The sequence below is a fragment of the Crocuta crocuta genome, unplaced genomic scaffold (genome assembly GCF_008692635.1).
Source record: "Crocuta crocuta isolate KB4526 unplaced genomic scaffold, BGI_CrCroc_1.0 scaffold330, whole genome shotgun sequence".
NCBI classification, from domain to species: Eukaryota; Metazoa; Chordata; class Mammalia; order Carnivora; family Hyaenidae; genus Crocuta; species Crocuta crocuta.
In genome coordinates, this window is record NW_027530521.1 from 2,683,172 (window position 1) to 2,705,916 (window position 22,745).

At 45.5% G+C, this 22,745-nt stretch overlaps 2 long non-coding RNA genes across 3 annotated transcripts in view; both read right to left on the reverse strand.

The window, feature by feature from the left end:
- Nucleotides 1-3,913: 3,913 nt before the first annotated feature.
- LOC144234228 (uncharacterized) lies at nucleotides 3,914-6,200 on the reverse strand. The gene is made up of 2 exons (XR_013335892.1): nucleotides 5,166-6,200; nucleotides 3,914-4,190 (listed from the first exon to the last, which is right to left on the reverse strand). It is a non-coding gene; the product is annotated as an uncharacterized LOC144234228 (long non-coding RNA).
- Nucleotides 6,201-8,761: 2,561 nt separating this feature from the next.
- The window catches only part of LOC144234177 (uncharacterized), a 19,765-nt gene continuing 5,781 nt past the window's right edge, over nucleotides 8,762-22,745 (reverse strand). For both annotated transcript variants that reach the window (XR_013335880.1, XR_013335881.1), the window contains exon 3: nucleotides 8,762-12,521. This is a non-coding gene — a long non-coding RNA (uncharacterized LOC144234177). The remainder of the gene's footprint in view (nucleotides 12,522-22,745) is intronic.

Below are 22,745 nucleotides of genomic sequence, written 5' to 3' on the forward strand. Positions count from 1 at the left end.
AAAAAAAAAAAAAAAAACCAACCCTAACACTAGCTACAAATGAACTGCCGTCAGCAACCATCAGGTAGGACATAAACTCGATCGTCTTTTCTACAAGGAAGAAGACAACAGGCACAGAGTCCCATCCGCAGTGAGTGTGTTATCTGTACCCCTTGGAAGATCAAAGGGAGCTGGTGACCAAGCATAGGCTTTAGAATCAGTCGGATTTGGGATCAAACTCCAGGCTGGCTACTTACTAGTCTCACATTGGGCATCTTATTTAGCCCCTATGAGCCTTGGTTTTCTCATGAGCTGAGTGGAGATAATCGACCCACTTCATAGGGGGGCTGAGATGAAATAATAGTCAGCAGAGCAAGTATATGCTATCAGCCTCGGTTTCCTTCTCTGGTGAACTACTCGTAGCTGAAGGTGACCTGGCAAATCCACCCCAACTCAGTAAAGCCCCAGGAAAAACAGCTCAGTGATTCTCAAGGCAGAGGCATCGCTGCCCAAAACGACAGGATGACGCCCAGGGGGAGAGGTTGTTCCCCAGGCCTCCGCGCCTCTTCCCAAGGTCTCCTGTGCTACAGGGTAGCCCTCCTCAAACGTGTGTCTTACACTCTGGGTCCCCAGCACTGATCGTGGCGCCCGGCACATGGGAACGCAAGCTTGGGGCTATGGAAACAGCAAGCACTTCTGAGCGAGACAGGCCTCGGTTCAAGCCCCAGTTCTGCCACTTACCTCGGAGCAAGTCGTTTCCTTCAGCCTCTGTCTCCTTACGTGTAAACTTGGTAATGACATCTACTAAAATGCCATGAGCATGAACCGAGGTTCACACAGACGCACAGCCTAGTACGGCGCATGGCAAACTGGAGACACGTGAAAAACCTTAGCCTTGATTAACACCCATTTGCTGAATGAACTCAGAGATGAAAAGGGCTCCATTTAATCAACAACATACACACACACACACTCACACACACACACACATCCATACACAGCAGAAATACTCCACATCACGTTTTCCTTTATGTCTATCAGGGACGTAGCCACACCTCTTTCTGCAGGGGCAAAGCTTTCATCGGCGCTGATTGTGTGCAGCATAATCATGGCAGGCTCTGATCTATTCTTGGGACAGACACAGAACAAAACACACTGTCTGACCCCCACCTGCATTCCAACATACACACAGAAGGAAATTCTGGTTACAAATAATGCCAAGAAAGTCTCACAGCATTCCCCCCCACCCCAAGAAAATATGTGAATTACGACTGGAATTCTCCAGAGTGAGAAACCTGACAGACACCACCGTAGCCAAATGATCAAGACGGACATCACCAGAAGTAAAAACATGACGGCATTACATCTGGCCCCTTATACGGTACCCTGAGAAGATGTCACTTCCGTAGTTTTCGGGCTCAAACTTCAAAACCTTCGTCTAATCATGAGGAAACATCAGACAAATCCAAATCAAAGGACTGTCTACAAAATCATTGGTGGGAACTCTTCAGAAGTGTCAAGGTCATGGAAGACAGGGAAATAATGAGGAGCTATCACAGGCTGGAGGAGACGAAGGAGACATGAAATCTATGCACAGAGCGGGACCCTGGACAGATCTCAATAAAGCTTGCATGTCAGCTAAAAAAAGTCAAAGGGGAAAAGGACTTAACAAAAGGTCTGATCGAGGGGTGCATGGAGGAGAGAAGGCCAGTCCCAGGAATTGTACTGACCAACTGGGGGCGAGAAAGATATATGAAAGGATTAAAGTCTAAGCTCCGTTTCTGCCCATCTTTTTAAACCCGAGCACCAACGGCACAGCCCCTCTCTCTCCTTCCCCCTCCAATCCCTCAAATTCAACCAACAGTAAGGGAGTAGGGTCTGAGCCACCTCGGCACAGTTTCACAGCAGCAGAATTTGCTTCTGACCTTTTCGCTGGTTAGCAATATAACTATTCGATGGCATAATATGGGAAAGTGCTTTCTGAGACAATATATGGCATTTAAGCGGAATCACCAGATCGGGACATAGGCCTTAGGTTCAAGGTTTCAAGGTACAAAGTAAGCCCCTCGCTCCTCAGGGAGGAGGGGATCCCACACGTCCAACTTCAGGTAAGTGTGAGTTTTCAAGTTACACAGGAGTCTAAGGAAGGCTTTATATTGGTAGAATACCGGGGCCCTGGCTCACCCTATGGAGCCATTTCACAGAACTGCCATGGGACGCCATGCTGCCTTCTCAAAGCTGCTAGAAGTTACTGTACCCTTCCTGTCCTGACCAGGAATGAGACCGGCTTACAACGATGGCACAGCAGCACACACGTGGGCTCCACCTAGACTTCCAAGCCACACGCTATTCTTCAGGCTGGACCAGGCATGTGAGTATGTGTGTACAAGTGCACACCTGGGCAAGTGTTAGGGTTTCTAGAATGTGTCTATAGAGTTGGACGATACCATTTCCATTTTCCTACATAGTCCCTTTGCTCCCCACCCCAAACATTTCTCCAGCCTCTCTCGGGACTGTGTCTGTCCCTGCCCAGGTCTCATGTTTTAAGGTCTATTCTATGTGCTATTTAGTCCCCTCACCCTTCCCAGCCTTCCTGCCTCAGTGCACCTGAGATGAGAGGGTAACCAATGGAATCCATTCATTCGTGGAGTGATTCACTCATGCCCTGGAGATGAATGGGGCTCTGGGGATACAGTCACACACAGAACAAAGACAAGATCTCTGCTTTTGTGGAATTCACATGTTAGTAGAGGGAGACCATCAATAAACAAAGATAAAAGAAAACAACAATAATGAGGAGCGTTGTGATGAAAGCGAATCAGGATGGTGTGGACGGGAGTGATGGGGGCTGCTGTTGGTTGGGTGGTGAAGGAAGGACCAATCTTTTAAGATTAGAGCTAAACGAGAGAGATCCAGCCCTGCAAACGCCTGCGGGAAGGGGGTTCCCGGCAAAGGGAATAACTAGTGCAAAGGCCCGAAGGCAGGCCCAAACTCGGCAGATGAAGAGGTGGGTCATAGCGAGCAGAGAGGTAGAGAGGGGACCCAGATGAATCCAGATCAGGCAGGGTCTTACAGGGTGGGGTCATGGAGTGTGGGAAGATGCTGGGTGATTCCAGACAGAGAAGTGATAGAATCTATCTAATGTTTCAAGAAAATGTTTTGGCGTTGGGTGGAGAAAGGACTGGATGGGGCAAGTAGAAATAGGTCATGAGATTAGAAGTGGGGAGACCAGATTCAGAGGGTGTTGCCATTAACCAAGTAAAGGATGATGGTGTCTGGGTTAAGGCGGTAGAGATGAGATGGTGGGTGGATTTTAGATATGTTGTGGAGGAGAAGCTGATGGAAACTGTTGATGGACATGCTGTGGGGGACGAGAGAGCGAGGGATTCAAGATGGCTCCTGCGTTTCTGTGGTGGTGCTGCTGGTCGAGTTAGGAACCCGAGGAGAGGAAGGGGATGGGGGTGGGAAATAGCAAGCTGGATTTTAGTCATGTTAAGGTTGAGATATCTAGTAATGAATGGACTGAAGCCCTCATCCCATACTTTATACCACCAGACAAAAGGCTGTGAGATCCCACACATGGCCTTCCTTTCCGATTCCTTGCTAGGCAGGAATAAAGAGGAAGATAACTGACTAAAATATTCAGTCTTTCGTAAAACACTCTGACGTTCAGAAGTTTGGTAGAGGGGCCACATCCTTCCTGGGCTGGCATACATAGCCAATCAGTCACTGTGTCACACCAAACAACTGTTTAGGGGGCAAACTAATTAAAAATTTAATCCTATGATTTTCATCTTCATCTCTTTTTGCCATTAGCTCTGATCAATGCCCACAAATACAATTTAGCAGAACATTCATTTAGATAAATGACTCATGGGGTTACCTAATTAGCCTGTTTGTTATGAACCAATTGATCACCAAAATTATACGCTAATTACTAAAAACCACACACTAATTTAAAAAGCATTTTATTAGCATAAAAGCTATGTTCCCGTTATCAGATGAGCTGTCCTTTCTATGCTGCACACAATTGTGTGAACCTGCCTCTCTTGACTGTCAGAAGTCAAGGTGCAGTGTGCTGTAGAGGTTAACAGTGCACTTGAGAAATGTCTTCTCGCCTTTACCTCACACCGTAACACAAGCAATAGTGAAAGCTGTACCAGTAAGAAGATTCCATGAGTTTCTCAGCTACCTGGGGGATTCCACGGTGTCTGCCAAAAACAAAAACAAAACACTGATCAGGCCAGAAACCACATAAACAACTAAGCAAAACTACATGTGGAGGTGTGAGGACTGGGTTGAAGAACAGCAAGCTTTGCAGCCTGTTCCAATGCCAAGGTGGCTGCTGAAGACGATCTTGACTGTGCTCAGTCTGCGAGTCACGAATCCTTAGCTGGTGACCATCTTTCTTTCAATCTCTGGCAAAAATTCTACTGATTTCAATCTCACAGCACATCCTAGGATGCCAGAATCCTTAAGTTTCTTCAAATAAAAGAGATCTTCATTTTCTTTTTTAATTTTTTTCAATGTTTATTTTCGAGAAACAGAGAGAGACAGTGTAAGCAGAGAGAGAGGAAAACACAGAATCAGAAGCAGGCTCCAGGCTATGAGCTGTCAGCACAGACCCTGACACGGGGCTGGAACTCAGGAACTGTGAGATCATAACCCGAGCCAAAGTCAGACACAACCAACTGAGCCACCCAGGTGCCCCAAAGAGATCTTCATTTTAAAAATAAAAGTCGGGGTGCCTGGGTGGCTGTCGGTTGAGTTTCCGACTTCAGCTGAGCTGATAGCTCAGAGAGCGGAGCCTGCTTCCGATTCTGTGTCTCCCTCTCTCTCTGCCCCTCCCCAGCTCACACTCTGCCTCTCACGGTCCCTCAAAAATAAATAAAACGTTAAAGAAATTAAAATAAAAGTCAATAGCTCTGGTCTCCTGTAACCTTTTAAACGGTCCCCTAACAGTGCATTCTGCTAGTGGGTTTTCACTGCCATTTCAATAAAGGGTGAGGAGTGTAAAGAATGGTGCCTGTAGCCAATGAAAACCAATTAAATATCCTTCCCATGCTGGACATGACCTCAGACACAGGAGGACGGGCTACCAGACAGCAGGTGTAGGTGGTGGCTGGGCCCGTTTAATAAATAAACCTTAAAGGAGAAGAAAATGGTTTTCAGGCTGTTGANCTCACCAGCAAGCCCCTGGAGACAGAGCCTCGAAGCTGCTCGGTCAGACTGCGCTGCAGCAGAAGCCAACATCTGGAAGGGGAATGGAGCAGACACTCCTCGCATTCTCAGCTTCCAAAGGGCTCCAGGGTAACCGGAGAAGAAGTGAGGCGGTTTTGGCACCGGAAGCGGAAGTGGGACACAGACGTAGGTCGCCGCCATGTTGTGTGTGGCGGATGGGGATTCCACCTCTCAGGCTCTGAGCTCCAGCGGCACCCACAGAGTGGGTGAACCCTCTTTTTGGCTGTACTTCTGTTGTTCTAACGAGTATTTACCGACTTCGGTGGTGCCAGGCACTGTGGATGGGCCAGGAGCCAGTGAACGGGACCAGGCGCTTACCCTCCCTAGCTGTTCTAAGCTAGCGTTGGACACCAAAGCGGAGGCCTCGGGAGAACTAAGCACTTAGTACCTGGGCACAGCTGGTCTTTGGCATCTTCAGAGGCTTGTCCGACTTTGGTTACTTGGGTTAGGGCCTCGGCATGGTGCACAGAGGAGGGAGGGAGAGAGAGAGAGAGAGAGTTGGAAGGTAGATGGCAGTGGAATGGGTGTGTGGAAAATGCGGAGTTGGGTGACTCCCAGGCTTCTGGGCTGACGCTAGGTGAATGATCCGGAACGACATAATGGAAGAGAACACAGGAGAAGCAGATTTGGGGAAATAGTGTGGTTTTAGACCTGTACAGCCTCTGGGACCCTCTAATGGAGAAGCGCAGCAGATGGTGGGATGTGCCTGTTTGGATCACCAAATGAAAGCCTGAGCTGAAAGTTTGTGACCTAGATTCGTGTCGGGGAGATGAAAATGGAGGAGGAGCATAGAGGAGATTGCCTGGTGGAGACAATACCCATTTGGGAAAGGACCGGGACAGCCCTCAAGAGCGCCTCTACTTGGAGAGGTAGAAGAGGAGCCGGTAACCTTAGGAGAAAACCCAGGAGATTGTGGCAGTGCAGAAGGCGAGGGAAGAGTACTTGTGGGAAGGGTACTTGATAACTAGGTCAATTTTCTTTTTTTTTTTTTTAAATGTTTTATTTATTTCTAGGGGAGAGAGAGAGAGAGAGACAGCGTGAGCAAGGGAGGGTCAGAGAGAGAGGGAGTCACAGACTGAAACAGGCTCCAGGCTCTGAGCTGGCAGTCAGCACAGAGCCCGACGCGGGGCTCGAACCCACGAACCGCGAGATCATGACCTAAGCGAAAGTCGGACGCTTAACCGACTAAGCCACCCAGGCGCCCCAACTAGGTCAATTTTCTTGAGAAATTAGTGAAGCGAAGACTAAGAAATGCCATCCCTAAGTGGGTATTGCTGTTAGCTGAAGCAGGTTTATTGAACGGTAGGAGTGAGTTGAGCAAGTGAGGATGATGATGAGAAAATGGAGACAAATAAGCATAGGTAAGTCTTCCAAGAAACTGCCTGTGAGGAAATGAGAAGGATATTGGAAAGAGGATGCTAATTTAATTTTAAAAGATTGGAGAAACATAAATTTGTTCAAATGTTGATGAGAGGAACCCAGGGATTTTTAACTTTGGTCGGAGCCCATGGCCAAATGGACACGTGCCCGAGAATGATTTATGAGGACAAAGAAGACAGAATGAGAGGAGAGGGGTGTGCAGAACACAGGCAAAGGGACTGACCCCAGTTAGTAACCCTGGGAAAGAAGATGGGGGAGGGGGCAGGCACAAGTAGAGTCAGAGGATCTGTGCTGTTGAGCAGGCCATTCATTTCACAAATCCATGGGGCCGTATTGACTGCAGTGTCATCCTAATTTCGAATAGTAACCATGACTGCTTTGGGGGCAGATCATAGTAAAGAGCTTTGAGGAGAGGGTGCTTCTTTTTAATTCACCAAGTGGCCACAACAGCCATTGGTAGTGGAAAATTCGTTCTGGAAGTTGAGGTGCTTCCTTTCATTGGGTGCATTCTTCCTGGGAAGAGGAGGTGAAACCATTGAAGGAAGGGAATCCAGTCTCTGGAAGGTTTGTGGACAGTGGAGGTGTGCATGGTTGTTGGAGTTGGGGGAAGGCAGAGAAGAACAAGCAGATTTTAGACATTTAGATCCCGAACAGGTCTGTATCAGCAGTGGATGAAATCAGCAGTGTTTTCATTATCTAACTATCTTGCAATTCTAGCTAACAGAGGTAGCTTTTGGCTCCTGGTACAATATCTGAGCAGGCAGATTGGGAGAGTCTACACCTTGCTGATCTCTTGTCTCCTACTGCAAGCTTGTTTTCCATTTCTTTTGAAGGACACCGGGATGCTGCACTTGTTTTTCACAGGGAAATGTGGGGTGTTTTGTCGTTGTTTGTTTTTGTTTTTTGTTTTGTTTTGTGTGTGTGAAAGTGGAACCAGAGGCGGCTTTTAAAAATACATCAGGACTTCCAAGAAGATGGAGTGGATATACTTTCCCCCTATTCTCCCTCAAAGTACACGTGAAAACCCTGAACATTATATACAAAACCAACATAAGATTGTGGCATTATAGACTCCATTATAGTGCTATACTAAACAAGATAGTGTGGTATTTTCATAAATATATGCAAATATACAAATGGAAAGAATAGCGGATCTAGAAAGACTCACATATACTTAGTAAATTGATGAATATTACAATGCATTTCAAAGGGAGAGGGCATAATTTTTTTAACATTTATTTATTTTTGAGAGACAGAGAAAGATAGAGCACGAGCAGCAGAGGGGCAGAGAGAAAGGGAGACACAGAATCTGAAGCAGACTCCAGGCTCTGAGCTGTCAGCACAGACCCCGACGTGGAGCTCAAACTCACCAACCATGAGATCATGACCCAAGCCAAAGTTGGACACTTAACCAGCTGAGCCACCCAGGTGCCCTGAGAGGGTATATTGTTTAACAAAAGATGTTGGAACAATTAGACAACTATACGTGAAGGAGGAGGAGGAGGAGGAGGAGGAGGAAGGAAAAGAAGAGAGAAAAGAGCACTGACCCTTACTTCAACCATAAAACAATTCAAAATTAATCATAGACCAAAATATAAGGGCTAAAGCTATAAAACGTATAGAAGAAAACACAGGAGAAATTTTTAGTGTGTTTGAGTTTGGTAAATAATTCCTAATGCAACACAAAAACTATGAAAAATTGGGAAGAATCAGTACCTCGGAATTCACTTGTGCTTTGTGCTCTTCAGAAAGCACCACATGGAAAACGAAAAGTGAGGCCACAGATGGGAGCCAATAGTTGCAGAACATGTATCTGACGAATGTCTTCTGCCTAAAATGTATTTTTTAAAGTTAGCAACCCAGGGCATCTGGGTGGTGCGGTCTGTTGAGCATCCAACTCAACCAACTTGCGGCTCAGGTCATGATCTCATGGCTCATGGGATGGAACCCTGTGTCAGACTCTGCACTGACAGCCCAGGGCCTGCTTGAGAATCTGTCTCCTCTCTGCCCGTCTCTTGGTCATGTGCACATATGCACACGCACTCTCTGTCTCTCAAAATAAACTAAAAAAAAAAAAAAGCTTACAACTCAGTAACAAGACAAGTCACTGAATTAAAATGGGCAGACTTCACCAAAGAAGACACATGGAAGACAGACAAGCGCATGAACAGACGCTTAATATCTTTATTCATTAGGGAAATGCAAATTAAGACCACAATGAGCTAGGACCACACACATACTAGAATGACTAAAATTAAAAAGACTGATCATACCAAGTTCTGGAAAGCATGTGGAATAATTAGAACTCTCATTTCTGGTGGGAATGTTAAATGGTACATTTCCAGCCGTACAAGATGGAAAACATTTCGCCAGTTTCTTGAAAAGCCAAACACACAGCTACCATATAACCCAGGCATTCCATGTCTAGATATTCACCCAGGAAAAATGAAAGACTTGCACACAAATGCTCACAGCAGGGTTAATAGTCCCAAGCAAAGGACAATAAATTGGGGAAGGGATACACCAATGATAGAGTATCCACATAATGAGATACTACTCAGTAATAAAAAGGAATCAAGTATTGATACACCTGCAACATAAATAGAGCTCAAAATAATTATTCTGAGTGAAAGAATCCGAATGAGAAAAAAAAGCACATACTGTATGATTCCAATGATATAAAATTCTAGAAAACTAAAGCTACTCAATAGTGACAGAAAGCAGACCATTGATCATCTGGGAGTGGAAGACGGGATAAGACAGGTTGGAGAGACTCGATGGGGCACAAGGGAACTTTCAGGATGGTGGATATGTTCATGACCTTGATTTTGGTGATGACGGTTCCGTGAGTGTACGCACACTTCAAAACTTACCAAGTTGAACATTTATATGTGCTCAGGTTGTTATAGATCACTTAAATAAAGCTTTAAAAAGAACCCACTGCTGAACTTCAGCAAATCTTAACCTGTGCCATAGGTATTTGTTTCTGATTTTTCACCCCCTCACCTGTATACCTCCCTGACCTATTTCCCTCCATTCCCCAAACATAAGCACTGGCAAGCTGAATTTGAGATTTGTCATTCTCCTGTGTAGTTTTCCATTTTACCACTTAAAATCTTTACCTGTAAACATAACATTGTTTTGTGTCGCTTAACATTTTTCATAAATGGAACCTCTGTCATTCTATAACTTGCTTTCTTTGTTTGACATTATATTTACAAATAAATTACTTAACAAAATGTTTGGGCAAGTCTGATTATTCCTATTTTACCATTGGAGACACTGAGGTTCAGGATAGATTAGGCAAGTCGCCCAAAGTGAGTGAAGGAGGCAGGCTTAAGCCAGGTCTGAGGGAACTCAAAGTTGGATTTTCAAAAACTTGACCACAGGGCCTCTAAAGCACAGGGAGCTTTCCCTCTGGGGCTCCCTTGACTGTATTTCCCACTACTGCAGGGGTTGGTGCCCTTCTAGGCTAGTCTGGACTTCTCTAGTTTGCCTGGCACTTAGGTTGGGTTGGACCTCTCCTTGACATATCCAACCATACTGTACCGGAATCAAAGCTCGGCCCCCTTGCCCTGTGTTGCCAAGTTGCTCCTTGGACTTGGACTTGCTTGCTGCCCTCAGCAACCCCACCTCTTCTGGGCCTCATAGGGGTTCCTAACTGCTGTCATACTGCAAACCCCTTCGGCAGCCCAGTGAAGCCCGTGGGCCTCTCAGAATAATATTTACAAATGCTCGTGAGACAGAAGATTACAGTTATACTGAGGTACCATTATCAAAATATTTTTAAAATTGTGATAGAGTAATATGTATGTTTCTTGACTAAAGCCTTACAGAACAAACTCTAGCAGCAGGCTGAATAACCGATTTTGAGTGAGCCTGAGCACAGACTTTATCTCAAAATAACAGCAGGAACTATGATATGAAAATACCTGATTTCTGTTGATGACAGTAGGGACTAATACTATTACTGGGATTTGTCGCTGCTTTTCAAACTGAAGTGCTAGCATTTTGGTTCAAGGTTAGTGACCGTAAATATGTTTTTTTCCCCATCCAAGTTCGAAGAACCCATAGATTCCTTCCACAAACATATCAGGGGTCTGTGGAACCCGGGATAAAACTCCCTAGGCTCGCACGGCACCGGAGAGCAGCACTACAGAATGGAGGAGCTTGGAAACAGCCGGCTTTGCAGGCAGAGAGCTGATGGCGGTGCCCCGGGTTTTATGTTAACGACCATCATTTCTCCATTTCCCTGATCAAGAGCTACCCATGCTGAGGAACTTCAAAAACAGATGCGTGGCAACAATACTCTTAACTCTTAGATTTAAGGGAGAGCCTGATATCAAAGGCCGGAGCAGAGCTTTGCAAATTTCAGGTTTCAGTGATCTAATTTTGTGGGGCATTTGTTATAGACGCGTTTCTCCAAAGAGAATTACGTTATGACTTCATGCGAAAGGAGCCCCCCAGGAAACCTCTGCTTTCACCAAAGCCCCTGGCAGGGCCCCTCTGGTTCCTGGCATCAAAGAACGCCCCGCAGTTTGCAGGGAGCCCATGGGGGCTGTTTTAAACAGATCAGGCTCTGTGTTTTGTCATTTGTGAGGCTCACCGTGCTTGCAATCCGGCTCTCGAAAGTCTCCCTGCGGCTCAATTAACTGCTGACAATTCCTTCCAGCGCGGCAGGGCCCAGGGCCTTCTTCTCTCTGCCTCATTATTTTATATATTTTGAAATGCTGACTTTTTAAGTTAAAGATCAATTTTACTGCTTTTTCTTTTTTTGGTGGAAGAGAGAGATGCATGCTTGCTCTTAGTGGGAAAATTAGAAAACGGAGATAAGAAAAAAAATCCTCCAACATGGTTGTACTAATTTATTCCCCAACAGCGGCGTGTGAGAATTTCAGTGCCACATCTTTGTTGCCATTTGGTGTTTCCTGTCACTTTTATTTTAGCCAGTGTGTTCAAATTTGCATTCCATGTGTTAATTGGTCATCTGGACGTCCCCTTTTTAAATGCCTGTTCCAGTCTTCCACAAGTTTTTCTTTTGGGTGGTATGCCTTCTCCTTATTGATTTGCAGGAATCTGTTATAAATCCTGGATATATAACAATATGATAACATTCTTTTGTCAGGTGTATGAATTGCAAATATCTTTTCCAAATCTGTGGTTTGCCTTTTTTACTCTCTTCACAGTGTCTCTTAATGAGCAAAAGATCTTAACTGAAATAAAGTCCGATTTTTTTTTCCTTCGTGGTTAGTGCTACTGTTAAGGTTTTTTAAGAAAGAATTTGGACAGCCTCCCTGAAATTAAGATGCATTGATGTCGTGTTTGTTCTGCTTGGCCGATCCTGTGTAGGCTAGGAAAGCACATGTCTGTTAAAAATATAACGCAAGCCACATGTGTGATTTGAATCTTTCGAGCAGCCACGATAAAGAAAAGTAAAAAGTAACAGGTGAAGTTAACTTTGGTGGCATGTTTTGTTTGACTCACTGTATCCTGGAATCGGGGTCATTTCAATATTTAAAAATTTTCCCCGTGTTAGTTTTTAAATTTAAATTTTAGCCACACTAGCTACATTACAAGTGCTTAGTAGCCATATCTGTCTGGTTGCTATCATATTGGACAAAACAGGCAGAGAGGTTGACAATGAGCTCTGGAGGCAAATGATCTAGGTTCCGATATGACTCTGGCACTTACCAACAACTGTAAACATTCATCAACTGCTTCTCCCGTGCCCGGATCTGTCCATAAGAACTAAAGATACTGAGTGTTTGAGGCATATGAAGTTCCGTGTCTGCGCTGTCTCATTCGATCCTTCCGAAACCTTAGGAAGGAGGTAATATCCTCACTGTGGTTTTTCATTTTATATATGAAGTTGGCTTCGCTGTAGTACCCAGGTGTGTGGTTAAGCACCAGTCTAGATGTTGCTGTGAAGACATTTTTAAAAAATTTTTAGATATGATAACCACTTAATTCCATAGACTGAGTTAGCTGATTACCCTCCATAGGTGGGTCGTCTTATCCAATCAAATGGAGGCCTTAAGAAAAGGCTGAGGTCCTTCCCAGAGGAAGGAATTCTGTCTCCAGATTGCCTTTGGCCTCCACACTGAAACACTGACTACTTCTGGCATTTCCAGCTTGTCAGCCAGCCCTGCAAATTTTGCATTTTCCAGCCCCCACAATCACATTAGCCAGGTCTTCACAAGAAAATCAATCTCTGTCACACACACACACACACACACACACACACTTATACACCATATATGTACACGTATAGGATCTAGCTCACCACCCATCCTTCCCTCAATGGGGAAGCTGAGGCACCTTGGTTAACTCTCTTGCCACTTCTGGTAATTGGGGAAATTGCCCAACTTCTCTAGGTTTCCATTTTTTTCACTGTCAAGCTAATAATGAATGATAGTGCCTACTCAATAGGATTGCTGTGGAGACTGCCTAAGATAATATAGTGCACCTGGCACATAGTAAATGCTCAGAAAAAAATATTGTTATTTTTTTGATGCCTCTCATTGTAGAACACGTTGAACAGAACTTATTACTGGTTGCATGGCAGACATGAAAAGATTAAAAGGAAACAGAAAGTCTAGAAAAGTATATTAGGCTTGCTGATCATCTTTATTACAGGCACTTTGAAAGTCAAGACTGCCATGGCCATGTCGATAAAAATCACTGTTTTGGGGAGGGGAATCCCTACCCTGTGCTCAGCACTCAAATTTCATCATATACTGAAATCTTCACATTAATCCTACAGGGGAAGGTGTCATGGTCATTTCCCAGTTTTCAGATGAGAAACTGAGGCTCTGAGTGACGGGGAAACTGACCCAGCTTCTAAACGACGATCTCTCAGGGAAATAAGTTCCCACAACCTTCATATCATCACACCATCAGGTTACTTGTTCTCTTTAATAATCCTCTACAAAGCAGCACATAAGTGAGTTGAAATTAACATCGAGTCCTTGTGGGGAAATTGAAAACTTAACCATTCCCTTCTCCCTCATTTTTATCTGCTGCTGGTTGCACACATTTGTAATTCAGCTTTGAAACTGTCACAGGATCTTATGGCTTTTTTCTTTGCAATTTTGTGCAGGTAATCCTAAAGAGGATTTTTCATATTATAGTGTATGATCAAAATTGAATGTAGCTTGTAAAAAATGAATTGTTAATAACAGAGAGAGCCTTGTGTTCTTTGAACATATTTGTTGTCAAATGAAAAGAGACTTTAGAATGTCAATACATTTCATTTTGTTTGTTCCCCACCCTCCTTTGTCCATATATTCTTCCCATACATCCCAGATTGCTTTAATCCACAGATTAATTTTAAGGTGTTTTTTGGAGTTATGCTCATAATATCAGGCTTTATAGAAAGATTATTTTTGCATGTTTTAATACATTTTTATCTTTCATTCTCCTTTCTTTGATGTCAGGGCTATATGAATCCAGTTTAATATGACTTTCATTTGTGAGGCTTAACACAGAACCATTATAAGGCTGAACCAGACCTCCTTCTGTTTTTCAATGATTCTCTTTTTCTGTCAAAATGAACCAAGCCCTTTAGTCTCAGGATTTGCAAAAAAAAAAAGAAAGAAAGAAATCAAAGCTTAGAGGGTGAGCTCAGATCATATCTAAGTGCTCCTTTATCTTTGCACCCACACTTCTGTGAAATGCTTTCCACAGGCTGGTTATGCTGGGTATTGAAGAGAGAGTATGTATTCTTGAGTGGTAATTTCATCATGTTTATTCTGAGGTTGGATACCGCAACGATTCCTTACTGCATGGTCTTTAACCTCTGAGCCCTGGGACTTCTGTGTACATGAGTTTTGCATAGTTACATTGGGCTGTTTTAAATAATTTAGGCTCTAATTTATATTGGAACAGATATATTCTCAACTGGACCGTTAACTCCACTATTTCAATGAAAGTGCTATGTAAAGATCTAGGGTATTATTAAATGGCTACTCCCCTGACACATAGTCTCTCTTCCTCCTCATGATCTCTGACCTCTCCTTTATTTTTATGAGTAAATCTTTGCTCTGTGTCTGAGAGCTCACAGGATAGCAGCAGAAGTGCGGATCGTATGCTTGGAAGAGTCTGGATTTATTACGCTCAAGTTACAACCCATGCATATTAATTAAGCTCCCGCTACGTGCAAAGCTTTGTTCTAGACTCTACATATAAAGATAAGCAAGGTATCCTTAAATATCTATCCCTGTGGTATAATTCACTACTACTTTTCTTGTGGTTAATTAAGCAATGTACATCAAAGCCTTAAAAATGGGCACATCCTTTAATTAGGTAACCCCATCTTTAAAAATGTAATTTAGGTAAGTAAACAAAGATGTGGGTAAATATTTAGCCAAAATGAGGCTCATCAGAGTTGTTTAGAATAATGAAAGTTGAGAAACAGCCTAAGTGTTCAATAATAAAGGATCGCTAAATTAACGCTCCTGTATGGCCACCCAATGGATTATTATACAGCCATTAAGAACAAGATTGTAGGGGCGCCTGGGGGGCTCAATTGGTTGAGCATCCAACTTCGGCTCAGGTCATGATCTTGCAGTTTGTGGGTTCAGGCCTCACATCTCTCTCACTCTCCCTCTCTCTCTGCCCCTCCCCTGCTCACACACACACCCTCTCAAAATAAACAAACTAAAAAAAAAAAAAAAGAAATAGAGTGAGATTGTAGATTAGTGATGGGGAAGGAATTAATTATACTTTGCACATAAGGAAAGAAAAGGCTATAGTGGTGATATAGCATATGATTCCATTTTTGTAGATGAATGTGTGTTGGAGGCCTGCTCTTCAGGAAAAGGCCAGATGGACATGGAGCAAGAATGAAGAGTCAATTATCATTGAGTGGTAGGATCATAGGTGAATTTTGATTTTCTGCTCTTTGTTTTGCTTCCTTGCATTTTCTAACTTTTCTCCAGAGACTAGGAGTTGCTTTTGAAATCGGAACATTCCACACAAGTTATTTTAAATGAACAATAATCTGGAAAGTCTGTCTGTGAGCCTTACAGGACAGCAGGCTGCCCAGAAGGACACCCTGTGGTGGACATTCAGGGTTCAAGGAGCCGCTCCCGGTGCCCTGTCTGTGCTTTACTGTGACCCTCCTGTCTTCCCCCGTTGACCCTTTCTGCCCCGCCCGTGGCTCTATGTCCTGGCTTCAGAAAGCCACAGCCTCCTTCTTGCTCGGTACAAACTGCAGAATGGCCACTTGGTTGCTGGCTCGGCCAAATTCAAGTCTGTTTTCTCTTCTGCAACAAGAAGTCTAGCACCTTGGAGTCTGAGCTGGCCTCCCAGAGCTGGACTGCTAGCCGGGGTCCAAGATAAAAGACAGTCTCTGAACCTTGGGAACTCTGAGCCCACAGAGGACAGAGCCAACGTCAGCTCTGGAATATGAGATCATGGCTCTGTATTAGCTACCAGGGAAGACGAATATGGGCCTGGCCTCACGGCTTGCTGCGGTCAGTGGACAGGACGTGACGGGAATCAGCGGACATGATGTGATCACACTCTTGAACTGTGCTCAGGCATAGGGCCTGTCTTCTTATGCTACAAGAAGTCGTGCCCCAAGTAGCTGCCACTCCTTCAACCTGGGCCTTGGGGAGAGACACACAGAGTAGACTGCCCGCACCAAGTGGCCACTGGCCCAAGGGAGATGAAGGGCATATCAAGCAGATCTGAACCCAACCTGCAGCCTGGACAAGGTGGTACCTGGAGCCTGGGTCCATCCCAGCCTGGTGAGGCTGCAACTGACCCACTGACCTTGAGTGTGAGAATAAAGGATTATAATTTTAAGCCACGGAGTTTTGCAGTCATTGTTATGCAGTGTTGTAGAAAGAGGTGACTTAACATGGTCCCTTCTCCTCTTCCTTTCTCCTTCCCAGAACCATTCGAGCGGCGACCACGTGCCAAGAACTGTCCCCAGGGCTGGAGACCCGATACAGTGCACGGGCCATCTGATCTCCACAACAGCGCTGTGTGACAGACTTATCACTGTTACCTTGTTCTCCAGATGTGGAAATACTGCACAGAGAGCTTAAGTCATCAACAAGGGTCACAGAGCCAGCAAGCGGCAGCGCTAGAGTTGAAACCCAGGCACACTGGCTCCCGAGTCCTGGCTCACGCCTATTGTACTTCCAACCTCCAGGATCACACTGAGTCAGCACCCCCTCATGGGGTCTGGGGGGTAAGGACTCCCAGACTGGGGTTCAGCTGTGACTGAGGAGGGGGAGCATGCATCAAGTGGGCTGTCAAGGAGTGGCTCTGTCCTCTGCCCTCCATCTCTCCCCCAGGTTCTCAGAGGCGCTTAATCTTCACCAATATGATCACAGAGGGCAGAGACTGGCAAAATACCTTCTGTGGGACAAGTCCACCTGCCGCCTGTCTTCACAGGGTCCACAAGCTATAAACGAGTCTTAACGTTTTCAGATGGCTGGGAAGCAACCGAAAGAAGGAGAATACGTTTTGGCAAATAAAGATGACATGAAATCCAACTTTTCTTTGTTTCTAAATAGCCTATATTCTTTGGATCCGTTTTAAGTTTAAAGAAAAGCTGCCCAGGAAGTGCAGATTTACCAGCACTTCCGTTATCCCCATGATTATTATCTTGCATGAGTGGGATACATCTGTTACAACGGATGATACATTATCTTGAACTGTAGTTAATCCTGAGGGCTCACTCTAGGCAGTGCACCTTCCAGGGGGTTGGGCAAGTATATAACGACATGTATCCACCATTATAGTATCGCAGGGGGGTAGTTTCACTGCCTTACAAATCCTTTGCATGTGGGCATAGCCTTCACGTATTCATCCCTCTCTCCTTCCCCCTCTGCCCCAAATCCTTGGCACCCACTGATCTTTTTACTGTCTTCATAGTTTTTTTTAAACCAGTTTTTAAATTTTTTAAAATACTTATTTTTATTTTTGAGATAGAGAAAGAGAGAGTGCAAGTGGGAGAGGGGCAGAGAGAGAGACACACACAGAATCCGAAGCAGGCTCCAGGCTCTCAGCTGTCAGCACAGAGCCTGATGCGGGACTCAAACTCACAGATTGCAAGATCATGACCTGAGCCGAAGTCAGAGGCTTAACCGACTGAGCCACTCAGACGCCCGTCTTCATAGTTTTGCCTTTCCTAGAATGTCCGGTAGCTGGAATTGTGTAAAGTATAACAATTTCGGAATGGCTTCTTTCGCTCAGTAATAGGCATGTAACTTTCCTCCATGGTTTTTCATGGTGTGTGAGCTCATTTCTTTTTAGAGCAGAATAAGATTCTATTGTCTGCACGTCCCACAGCTTATTTATCCACTCACCTCTTGAAGGACATCCCGGTAGTTTCCAAATGCTGGCAAGTAGGAAGAAGGCTGCTATAAACATCCGCACCCAGGTTTTATGTGGACATAAATTTTCAACTCATTTGGCAAACACCAAGGAACACAGTTGCTGGATTGGATGATAAAAATATGTTTAGCTTTGTTGAAAACTGCCAAAGCGTCTTCCAAAGTGGCTGTAGCATTTTGTATGCCCACCGGCCAAGAACGAGAATTCCTGTGGCTCCATGTCCTCATCAGCATTTGGTGTTGTCAGTGGGTTTGAGTTTAGCCATTCTCATCGGTGTGCAGTGGCATCTACTTGTTGGTTTAATTTGCAATTCTCTAATGGCTTAGGATGCTGACTATCTTTTCGTATGTTTCCCTGCTATCTGTACATCTTCTCTGGGGAGGCGTTTCCCCAGATCTTGTGCTCATTTTTTAATAGGGTTGTTTGTTCTTCTTATTGTTGAGTTTTGGGAGTCCTTTATATATTTTGGATACCAGTTCCTTCATCGGGCGTATTTTGCAAATATTTTCTCCCAGTCTGTGGCTTTTCTTTCTATTATTTTAACAACGAAATTCACATTGTAACGTCCATAAATAAAATTTTACTGGAACGCAGACAGGCTCATTGGCTTACCCACTGTCTGTGGCTAATTTCATGCTATATCGACACAGTTGCAACAGAGCCCAACAGCCTGCAAAGCCTAAAATATTTACCAACTGTCCCTTTCCAGAGAAGTTTACCGACCCCCGATTGAGGGCATCATTGCCATTCCCTCCTTAACGGGCCTGTCATTTTCCCCGGAAAGCAATTTTCATGGGCAACGATCACTGATCAAAAAGTCCCTTTTGGGGCCACTGAGTTTGAAGTGTGTCAAATTCTGGCCCAACTGGCCACTCTGCTTTTGGAGCGGTTACTCTTTCTGGGTTGGTTTTGACTCCAGCCGGCATTGCTCAAGGTCCCGCTGACCCAGGAGAGGGCTACTGGGGCCGCCTTGACTCTCCTGTGTTTGGGGTTCCCTGTCTGTTTGGCCTCCTCCCTGTGAGGCCAGCCTAGTGCGTAGCAGCCCTGAAGCTGAATCCATCGCCCCCTGAAGATGAATCTGTGTGACTGCAGGGCATCACCTTGGATGATGTGGAGACATGAACGCGAGAGGGTTCACTTAGTGTTGAATTCCCACCCCCCAAAGTTTTGAGGATGACACTCTGCAGACTTCTTTTTCATCCCAATTTCTCCTCCTGACAGCAGTAATCAATTCCAGCACAGGGGTGTCAGATGATTAAAAACAGCTCCATGGCTTTGCATTCTCCATTTTCCACATACGCTGCCGGTCTGATTTCCCCCCTATTTCTTGCCTTTGGATTTTTTTCACGTCTTTAACATTTGGTCTTTTTCCCCCCTTTTCCAATAAGTGAAAAAAAATGTAAATCTAGAAAAATGTGGGCAGACGTATGCTCTTTTTCTTGCTAAGTTTTCCCTCTTTAACTATAATAGTGTGACAAGTAAAGAGAAACAGAGAGACTTACACATTCTGTCTGGTCTTTCCTCTCCTGCCAGTTAATTCTGACTGCTTGGCGTCTGATGTAAATAAAAAAAAAAAAAATTTTTTTTTCTGAACACGCATCTTCTGCCTCCTGCAGAGCCTGGGTGCTCCAGCAGGCCATTGCCTTGCTGGTTCCTGGCTGTTCATAAAAATAATTTATCATAATTTATTGAGCACTTACTATGCGCCAGCCCTTTGGTAAGGGCCCTTATATTTTTGAGACACTGAAAAGAGGACAAGCTAGGTGATTCTCCGCCCATGCTTTCTCTTAGCATAGCTGGAATAGGCAGGTGATAAGCCTAGACTCTGAAAGCGGATGGCTTGAGTTCGAATCCCGGCTTTACCACCCATCAGCTGTGTGACCTTGGGCATCTCACCTCACCTTTTTGTTTTATTTATTGATTTATTTTTATTTGAGAGAGACAGAGAGTACGAATAAGTGTGTGGGAAGGGGAGCGAAGGGCAGAGGGAGTGGGAGAGAGAATCTTAAGCAAGCTCCACACCCAGCACAGAGCCCGACATGGGGCTTGACCTCACAACCCTGAGATCACAACCTGAGCTGAAATCAAGAGTCAGATTTTTAACCGACTAGTCCACCCAGGCGCCCTCTACCTCACCTTTTTGAACCTCGGTTTCTCCCTGTATAAAATGAGGATTCCTTTTTTTTTCTTAATGTTTATTTATTTTTGAGAGATGGGGAGCAGAGAGAGAGAGGAAGACACAGAAGTAGAAGCAGGCTCCAGGCTCCGAGCTGTCAGCACAGAGACCGACATGGGGCTCAAACCCACACACTGTGAGGTCATGACCTGAGCCAAAGTCACATGCTTAACTAACTGAGCCACCCAGGCACCCCTAAAATGAGGATTCTTAATAGTGTTTATCTCATCGTGTGGTTCTGAGGATTACGCTGTTTAAGACTGGTGGAGCTTTAACTGTGCGTGATGGGTGGTGAGCACATGGTGAGGGCACTAAGTGGCTGCAGTGAGCCTGGCTAATCGGGCTGGTGGTGAGGGCTGCCCTCTACTCCCTGCTCAACCTGCTGGGCAATGGGGTGAGCTAGTGAGAGAGAGGAGGTCTGCTAGGTAGAGCCAACACACACACACACACACACACACACACACACACACACACACAGCTCTTATATAAGGACATTTGGGTTGGTTCCTAAGTGTTGCCTTTTCTGTAAAACTTCCAATGACCCCAGAGGCTCTCCAGGGTTNACAACACACACACACACACACACACACACACACACACACACACACACACACAGCTCTTATATAAGGACATTTGGGTTGGTTCCTAAGTGTTGCCTTTTCTGTAAAACTTCCAATGACCCCAGAGGCTCTCCAGGGTTTAGGTCTCATGTGCAGGCCTCATCCTGGGGCCCCTTCCTCTGCATCCCAGCCCCATGGAAGCAGCCCACAGTCTCCCTCCAGAATTCTTCCCGAATCCATCCACATCTTGCCAATCTTCATGTGAGTCCAGGCCAGGATTCGAGGTCTTGCAGCCACTTTCTCCCCATGCCCCTGAGCTCTCTCAGTCTCTTCCAACTGACCACTTTCCTACAGCAATTAGAATGATCTTCTTAAAATGCAAATCACTCCTCTACTTAGACCCTCCAAGGTTTAAGGGAAAAGTCCACAGCTTCCATGAGGTCCGAGGACCTGGCCCTGTGGCCCGTTCAGTCTTCCCATGGTCCCAGACACCCACTGGCCTTCTTTCTTCTCCTTGATAATGGTCAAGTTCATTCCGGCCTCAGGGCTTTTGCACTTGCTGTTCCTCCATGAGGGGGCCTCAGCTTGACCTTCCCCCCTGGAGGGATTCCTCTTGGCATTCAGGTCCTGGTGCAAGTGCCCGTTAAGCCCTCCTGGACATGCTGCTCAGCGTGGTACCACCCTGACCCCAGCACCCAGGCACCCTGTCTCGTCACTGCTTTTTTCTTCCTACAGAACATTGTCACTGCTGAGAATGAACAAGCAATTGACCCATGCATGTGTTTGCTGCTCATCTCCCTCAGCTGGAATGCAAGCCGTCTGTCTGTCCCCTCTGCCTTCCCATTCCCCCCTCCCCCAGACTCCTGACCCCAGCGAGTGTTCCATAAATATCCGGTAAAGAAATGCTTGAATTCATCCAGGAAAAAAAAAAAACCAGGCCTTTTTCATGACAAGAAAACATCGTTCTCAAAGATACATAAAGTGAAGAGTCTGGAGAACTCAGAACAGAGGTTTTATATTATACACTGTAGGGCGGGAAAGAATGNCAAATATCCGGTAAAGAAATGCTTGAATTCATCCGGGAAAAAAAAAACCAGGCCTTTTTCATGAAAAGAAAACATCGTTCTCAAAGATACATAAAGTGAAGAGTCTGGAGAACTCAGAACAGAGGTTTTATATTATACACTGTAGGGCGGGAAAGAATGTTCCATGGTGAAAGAGCTACGCTTTTGCTCAAAAGAAGATAAAAGTTCAAACTGAGGAGGTAGGAGGGAGAGGTGTGGCTGGCACTAGGGGACTCGCAGCGAGGCGCGGTGGGGGGGGGGCTGGAGACCCCAGGGCAGAGAGACCCTGCGCCCCCTCCCTGGGGGGCTCTGTGCCTTGGTAAAGTGCCTCAATGGCAAAGACGCCTCCCTCCCCAAATGCCTGCCCTGGAGTGACAATTGAAAGAGGATCTGAGAGCTCTCAGGGTCCTCAGGTGGGGACACAAATTAGGCTGGTCGAGGAACCCGGAGAGGCCTCGCAACAGGGAGGAAGGGATATGCAGTGACGTCTGGAGATTAAGGGATGTCTGCAGAGTGGGGCAGGTTCACCGCGGTGAGTGCAGAATTACTGGCAGGGAGCAACCCACAGACCAAGCACCTTACACCAGCCTTGCACGCCCCACAGCATGGACCTGGAGGAGGAGGAGAACTGGGTGCCCCCCTCCCCCACCCAGGGCCATGGATGCTAAGAGAGGATGTCAGAGGGGAGAGAAGAAGTCTTTCCAAACTGAGCTTGAGAAAACTTGACCTTGACATTTCATCTCAGACTGGCAAGATGAAGCTTCCATCCCCAGGACAGAGGGGTTTGGAGAGTTCAGTTCCATTGGAGAGAAGCCAGTGGCCTCGAACACGTGAGCTGAGCAAGAGAAGACAGGTCATTCTCTTTACATGATGCTCAAATAATACAGAATGTGAGCTAACGTGTGGCGGGGACGTGCCAGGTGCCCGGCACTGATCTGACATTTTGCTCGTGAGTTAGGTCAGGTCCTTCCTTGCAGGCAGAGAAAACCACAT